The sequence below is a fragment of the Dipodomys ordii genome, unplaced genomic scaffold (genome assembly GCF_000151885.1).
Source record: "Dipodomys ordii isolate 6190 unplaced genomic scaffold, Dord_2.0 Scaffold2, whole genome shotgun sequence".
Classification (NCBI taxonomy): Eukaryota; Metazoa; Chordata; class Mammalia; order Rodentia; family Heteromyidae; genus Dipodomys; species Dipodomys ordii.
In genome coordinates this window covers 27781075-27788673 of record NW_012267218.1, presented here as the reverse complement: position 1 = coordinate 27788673, position 7599 = coordinate 27781075, and the positions used below count along the sequence as shown (strand labels likewise).

Here is a 7599-nt window from a genome sequence, read left to right as displayed (position 1 = left end):
TGTGCCCAGTAAACTACCAAATGTATAAGGGAAAAAATGACAGAACTACAAAAAGAAATAGATTCCTTATAATACCTAGAATTTCAACATCTCAATTAGTAATTGAAAGAGCCAGCAGGTATGTATCACATATGTGTTGTGTATGCCACATCTATTCGGTGTATGTAGAATATCATGTATGCTGCCATGTGTGCCATGTATGTCATATAGGTCTTGTGTGCCTGGCATGCATGCTGCATATGTCACGTGAGTTGTGTGTCATGTGTGACATGTCAGGTGTCATATGTGTCATACATGGCATGTGTCACATGTACAACACATGACATGTGTGAACTATGCCATGTGTGTCATGCATGGTACATTGCTGTGTGTAGTGTCGCCTATGGTCATATATGTCATGCACACACCAATATTCCATGTGCATCATGTGTGTAATGTGTGACATGCATTGTATGCATGACACATGTGGGATGCGGCATGTATGTCCCATGTCACATGTGACACACGTCATATGTGTCACCTGTGCCGACACGCGTCATATGTGTCACCTGTGCCGTGTGTCATGTGTAACAAGGGTTGCATGGTGTATGGCACATGTGACATGACACATGGTATGCCACATGTGTCATTGTGGCACATGTGGCATATATAATGTAGGTTGCATGTATGTCATGCGTCTCATGTGTCCTGTGTCATGTGTGTCACCTATATCATGCGTTGCATGTGTCACGTGTATCGTGTCATATGTGGTGGGCATGTGTGTCATTTATGCCATGTATGTTGTTTATGCCACATACATGTCATGCATGTCGTGTATGTGTTACATGTGTGCCCTACACATCATTTGTGTTGCATATATGTCCCTTCTTTTAGCAAGCTTTAAAATTACATCCATCTAGACGTTTCCCACTTGGGTGGCAACAGAACTGTTTACCCTGTTAGTGGCTGACTCTGCATCAGTCACAGTGACTTAGAATGCAGCAGGCCTGCAACTGCCCAGCAGTTTTTCCCAAGCTTCTCTGATGCTCTAATTGACGAGGACTCCCAGGCGGCCTTGGAGGAGCTAACTAAGGTCTTAGAACAGAATCCTGATGATGCACAGTATTATTGTCAGAGAGTTTATTGTCACATTCTTCTTAGAAAATACTGTGGTGTCATTCCTGATGCAAAGTTGAGTTCAAGAGACTCAATCCAAATAATGCCACTGCTATACTAAGAAAAGGAATATGTGAATACCATGGGGGAAAAAACTAGGCTGTTGCTCTAGAACGTTTTACAGAAAGACAGAAATTAAGTGCAGATGCAGATTTCAGTGTCAGAATGGAACAGAATCTGAGGTGAATCAATCTGCATCCCAGTGGACACAGTCAAAAATCAAGTACGATTGGTATCAGACAGAATGTCAAGTAATCATTACACTTGTGATAAAGAATGTTCAGAAGAATGACATAAATTCTCTGAATTTTCTGAAAAAGAGTTATCTGCTTTGGTGAGAGAGGAAAAACTAAGGGGGCAAGGATATGTGCCCACACCAAAAAAGTTTATAGCAGATGTAAAGAACCTATATTCATCATCATCTCATTATATAAGAAATTGGGGGGCTGGGAAGGTGGCTCAGTGGTAGAGTGCTTGCTTTGCATGCATGAGGCCCTGGGTTCGATTCCTCAGCACCACACAAGCAAAAAAAAAGCCGGAAGTGGTGCTATGACTCAAGTGGTAAAGCGCTAGCCTTGAGCTGAAGAGCTGAAGGACAGCGCCCAGGCCCAGAGTTCAGGCCCCATGACAGGACCCAAAAAAAAAAAAAAAGAAAGAAAAGAAATTTGGGATACATTGGTTGGTGAAATCAACAAAGAAGAAAAGAATGAGAAGTTGGAGGGCGATGCAGCTTTAAACTAATTATTTCAGCAAATCTATTCAGATGGCTCTGATGAAGTGAAACGTTCCATGAACAAATCTCTTATGGAGTCTGGTGGTACAGTTTTGAGTACCAATTGGTCATATGGAGGTAAAAGAAGAGTTGAAAGCAATCCTCCTGATGATATGGAATGGAAAATGTACTAACGCTACCACTGTATTGCATATATTCACTAATACCCAGCATGTATCGAGACTGCATTCTTGAATTTTGAACACTGAATATCTTTTTAAAAGATATCTTTACCTTGTTGTGCTTTGGAAACTATTTTCCTTCAAGTGTTCTAAGAGTCTAATGAAGAATGAAGATCACATCTTTATTACTTCAGTCCCTAAAGATTTCAAACATGATGAAGCTGAATGAAATAGTATTTGCCACTAGGCAGATTCATTCTGTTTACTAGTTGGGGGAGTGGAGAAATCTTTGATGACATATCTTGGGTTGTTGCCTTACTTTTGATACAATATTCTGTTATTAGACCTGGCAACTTTGGTTGAGCACAAATTTTTTAACTTCATTGTTATGTTTTCTTTTAAAAACTGCTTTTGGATGAGAGTGATAAATACAATTTTTCCATGAAAACAAAAAAATTACATCTCTCATTAACTCTAGCTTATAAAATAACAAAATTACCTATATTCTGCCATTCTATAGTATCTTTTATTTAAAAAAAACAGCCTTCAACATATATAAATATTTACGGATTGACAAAATGTGTGTGGCTATTTATAGCCCTCCTGTACTACTTATTATCACATAAAAACACTTTCACCTGCATATGTATTCTTATTTTCATTTCTAATGGCTGTGTAATATGCCGCTGCTATGGTTTGGATGTGGTTTGTCACCTACGGGTTCAGGTGTTGGACATTTAGTGTAGTCATGTTGAAGTGATCAAACTTTTACAAGGTAGGACCTCATGAGAGGTTCTTAAATAAGTTGGGGGCCATGCCTTTAGAAGGGATGATGGGTCCTCCATCTTGCCAATTCCTGTCTGTGGATGTGATCCCTTCCTTCTACACATGATCCCTCCTTTTTTTATACCATCAACTATGAGCTCCTCACTAGAGTTGAGTAAATGTTGGCACTGGACTGAACTTCCAGAAACTTCCTCATAAAAGTTACCTAGCCTCCAAGATTTCATTATAATAAAATAAGATCATTTGATAAAATAAAAAGAGACCAATAGACCAAGCACCAGTGGCTCACACCTGTAATCCTAGCTACTCAGGAGACTGACATCTGAGGATCATGGTTCAAAACCAGCCCAGGCAGGAAAGTCCACGTGACTCTTATCTCCAATTAACTACCAGAAAACCAGAAATGTCGCTGTGGCTCAAGTGGTAGAGCACTAGCCTTGAGCTGAAGAGCTGAGGGATAGCACTCAGGCTCAGAGTTGAAGCCCCAAAACTGATAAATTTTAAAAAAAAAGAGAGAGACCAATAGAATAACATAGAAATTCATACTACTATATTCGTTTAGTCTTTTTTTTTAACTTTCCTCTGTGCTAAGTTTCCATTTAGTAACAGTGAATCTCTTCAAATGTGCAGTTTTTTTTTAGTTCTGTTGAATAATTTTCCTCAGGTCCATTTCCAAGACTGGAACCAGAGGTGTGGTGGGTACCTTCCCTGTAGTGACAACATAGTAGAATAAGGACCAAAATCCATTCCAGGGTTGCTATGAGACTAGAGTTTATATTCCTCCATTAAGTCACTCTCCAGGAGCCCTAGGATAGGAGTCACAGTTGGTTTTACAGATCAATTTAAGGTCAAGTCACAGGAGTAGTTGGATAAGTATGGGTTATGAGCTTCTTCTATTATTGTGATTTTTAATGTAGCATGCATGGGGAAGGCCTGAGATATTGTAGGTACTGAATGTATTCCAGTGTTTGATGCATAATAAAGATACATTAGCTCATTAGCAGCCCAGCATAATTTGAATTGCATCATTGACACTCCTGTCACACCACCCAACATGTCTGAATGCTGTCCGTAGGCAGCTCATGGAGCCTCAAGACCTTGGGAAGAGTGGAGTGTTCTACTCTTCCATTCTGCTCCCATCTGCTTCACCATCAAAGACGGGGAGGTGAAGTTCTGGTCATAATGAAGACCATGGACAAGGTCTCACTTCCTGCCTGTCATGTGCTGAAAAAGAAGGAAAAACCCTCAGGAGCAAGATGATTGCTCTCCAGATGTGTACTCTAAGCAGATGGTTCTGATTTTGCTTCCATGAAGAAAGCATCTCTGTCTTATTGACAGCACTCAAATGAATGATGGCAGACTAAAAGAATGGATGAGTTTGCCTAGGCTCCCTAGACACTGTTCCCCAAGCAGCACCTCCCTATGGACTCTGTAGAGAGAGCTCTGACTACTGCCTCTGCTGTGGCAGCAGCTGGGATGCAGGTACTTGAGTCTCCATCCTCCTTTTGCAGCATTCACTTGGGCCTTCTTTGTCTCTTGGATCTGACTCTTGGAGACTCAGCAGTGCCCACTCTCACTGGTTTTCTGAACCTGACAAAAGCAGTCAGGGGCTGTGCAGTGTCAAAGCATATACTGTGCAGTATGGTTCTTAGCTGGTTGACCTTGTAGTAGCACTCGGTCCCACTTTAGTGGGCATTATGGGAACATCTCCCATCAGGAAGCTATCTTCTCCATCCAATGCCAGGCCATTAGCGTGTTCACCCTGGCTATCTAAGCAGCAATTCTCTTCAAAGCCTTATACTCTTCTGAAATCCAGCTACCCTCGCTAAGATTATATATTTTTTTATTTATTTATCTATTTGTGCCAGTACTGGGGCTTGGACTCAGCCCAGGCACTGTCCCTTAGCTTTGTAGCTCAAGACTAGAGCTCTGCCACTGGAGCCACAGATCCACTTGCAGCTTTTTGGTAGTTAACTGGAGATTAGTGTTTCACAGAGTTTCCTGCTGAAGCTGGCTTCAAATCTTGACCTTCAGATCTCAGCTTACTGAGTAGCTGGAATTACAGGCATGAGTCACTGGTGCTTGACTAAAGCACTGACTGATCACTGCTTACCAAAAGATGCACTGGTGGCTCATGCCTGTAGTCTCCAAAGCTCAGCTCTCATCTTTTTTTTTTGTCAGTCCTGGGACATGAACTCTGAACCTGAACCCTGTCCCTGAGCTCTTCAGCTCAAGGCTAGCGCTCTACCACTTGAGCCACAGCAACACTTCCAGTTTTCTGGTGGTTAAATGGAGATAAGAGTCTCACAGACGTTCCTGCTGGGGCTGGCTTTGAACCATGATCCTCAGATCTCAGCCTCCTGTGTAGCTAGGATTACAGGAGTGAGCCATGGATCCCAGGCTCAGCTCTCATCTTAAAACAAGAATCAGCCCCAAAAACATCAAAAGCAGAACTTTGGTCCTTCCAACCACAGATCCTGCATACAAGTGGCATAGCCAACATCTTCCCCCTTCCATGTCCCCTGTCTGTAGCATTTGGAAGTTCAGGTAAGCAGTAGAGAAAGCTTCCTGTCCCTCCCCTGCTGTCAAGAGATGAGCCAGGAAGACAACCTAAATCCAGTTGGCCCAGGTGGAGGCCCAGACAATCAGACACCTCCTAGTTCCCACGCTCAGGCTGCAGGCCTGAAGCAGAACAGGTTTCATAATCCATAATCTTACCTCTGACGGTGCTCTGTGCATAATGACCTGCTATTTGGTTCCCACATCACAATCATAGTATTTATCTATGCAAAACAGCACCTCATTAAAAAAGAAGAAGAAGAAGAAACACATCACTATTGGCCCAACCCCTCATTAGAGTATAATGCACAGGCCCTGGGCACACCCAGGGTAGAACAGCACCTTGGTCAGGTTTAACACCTATCACACAAGCTCTGTGGGTACATTCAGCTCTCATTCTTCCTCAGCAAGCTATGCTGCTGTCAGTGGTGAGAGGTGACACAGAGGAGCCCTGGGGACGGAGACATGGACTCCCTGAAGGACCCCTATCCTGAGGGCCTTTGTTTACTGGAACTGCTCTGTTTAAACCTTGTCCTAATTCCTTCCGGCTAGCTTGCACAATGGTATTTGCTGTCTATTACTCTATTTTTACCTTGGTTTCTCCCTACAACAAAAATGCCCTGAGACAATGAACCATATTCTACCCAGGGCCTAATCTAATAGCACATGGTAGGCCTTTGTGAAAGTGTTGAGTGATACTTGAATTTTGGACTTCTGTAGAAGGAACTTCATGACTGTTCTCCGCCAACTGATTCTACTCCCATTCTCATGAGAAGTACAACAACCCTTCTGTGGCCGTCAGTGGTCCTTCTATCCTTCATGCTCAGATTCTCCACAATTGAATTTAAAATGCTTTCATTTCCAACAATAATCCTATGCTTGTGTGTCATCTGTATAACTTGATATGCTGCTATTGAAGATAGAAAAGAATAAAGAAAAAGATAAAAAGCTGTGTATTCACACTACCCAACATGGGGGAAGGGATGACTCAAAACATTTCCATTACAACTGAAGCTCCAAACTTCACCCACCCACTTGTTCCCTGCAGAGAAACTTACATTCTAACTGGGCTGAATTTGTGCCAGTCAGTCTGTCTGAGGACTGCCATCAGTGTGTCCTGCCAACCGGGGTAAGATCTGTGTTCTCAGCCTCAGTTCCACCCCCACACTGCACCTGCTCTCTGTCCCAGTTTCTCTATCTGTCAAATGGTCATAATAATACCTGTCTCTTCCCTGTTTCTGAGCGTGCAGATGAATGAGATAAATACGAAGTGCTTAGAGCATCAGGGAAGAGAGGCATCAGGTCATCCCAAGGAGAAGGAGTCCACATGCCCAACCCCAGCAAAGCCAGCCATTGCAGGCTTCACATCCCTGAGGAGTAGCAGCTGAACATTCTTGCCTTCTTGTGCCCAGGGCCCCATGCCAACCTGGGCACACCACTGGCCAGTCCTGCTATCTCCATTGGAGACCTCCATCGATGCACCAGGACAGTGGGGCTGAGGCAGGGGACAGCCAACATCACCCTCTGGCCACCAGGGACTCTTTTTATCCACAAAGTAAGCAGCTTCTCACTAGGCCCTTCTGGTCTCCCTTCCTGCCTTTCTGTGAGCCAGGGCCATGCTGCCCACACAGCAAGCCCCTCAGCCATGGTGAAGATCACAGAGAAATACAAAGAGGGAAGGTCAGTTTGTTGACATCCTCAGCAGTACACTGCTCCCAAAAGCAGTGGGGTGGCTGTAACTGTGCTGAGTAAGTAGGTCAGTGCGGTCTACTAGGTTAAGACTCCCAGGACCCAAGGAGAGAAAGAAGGCTGAAAATCACAGAGTGGACAAATAAAGGAAAGGCAGATAATTCCCACCTGAGGCTATCTGGCAGAGGGCATCCGTGTAGAGATCAGATAGGGAGAAGCAAAGTGGGGCCTGGGTGGCCCTGAGGCTGGAGCAGGGCTGTGATAGAGGAAGGACACAGAGGCCACAGGCTGACATTGGCCTAAGATACCATCATTGGATCAAACCAGTGGAGGCCTCCAAAGCCATGTGATGGTGTGGTTACAGAAAGTGGCAAGCTTGGTAGGTAAAAGAGTTTACTAATGCAGATATTATCCACAGTGGAGAAGTGACTGTCATCAGAAACGATCCCCCATGTGCTGAGCAGAGAGGTAACTCAACATGCTGAGGCTGCAGACAAGCAAGCAGGGAGTGACTGG

General features: G+C 43.8%; 1 pseudogene; it reads left to right on the top strand.

The window, feature by feature from the left end:
* Positions 1-226: 226 nt before the first annotated feature.
* Positions 227-4018, top strand: LOC105983715 (annotated as a pseudogene).
* Positions 4019-7599: the final 3581 nt, after the last annotated feature.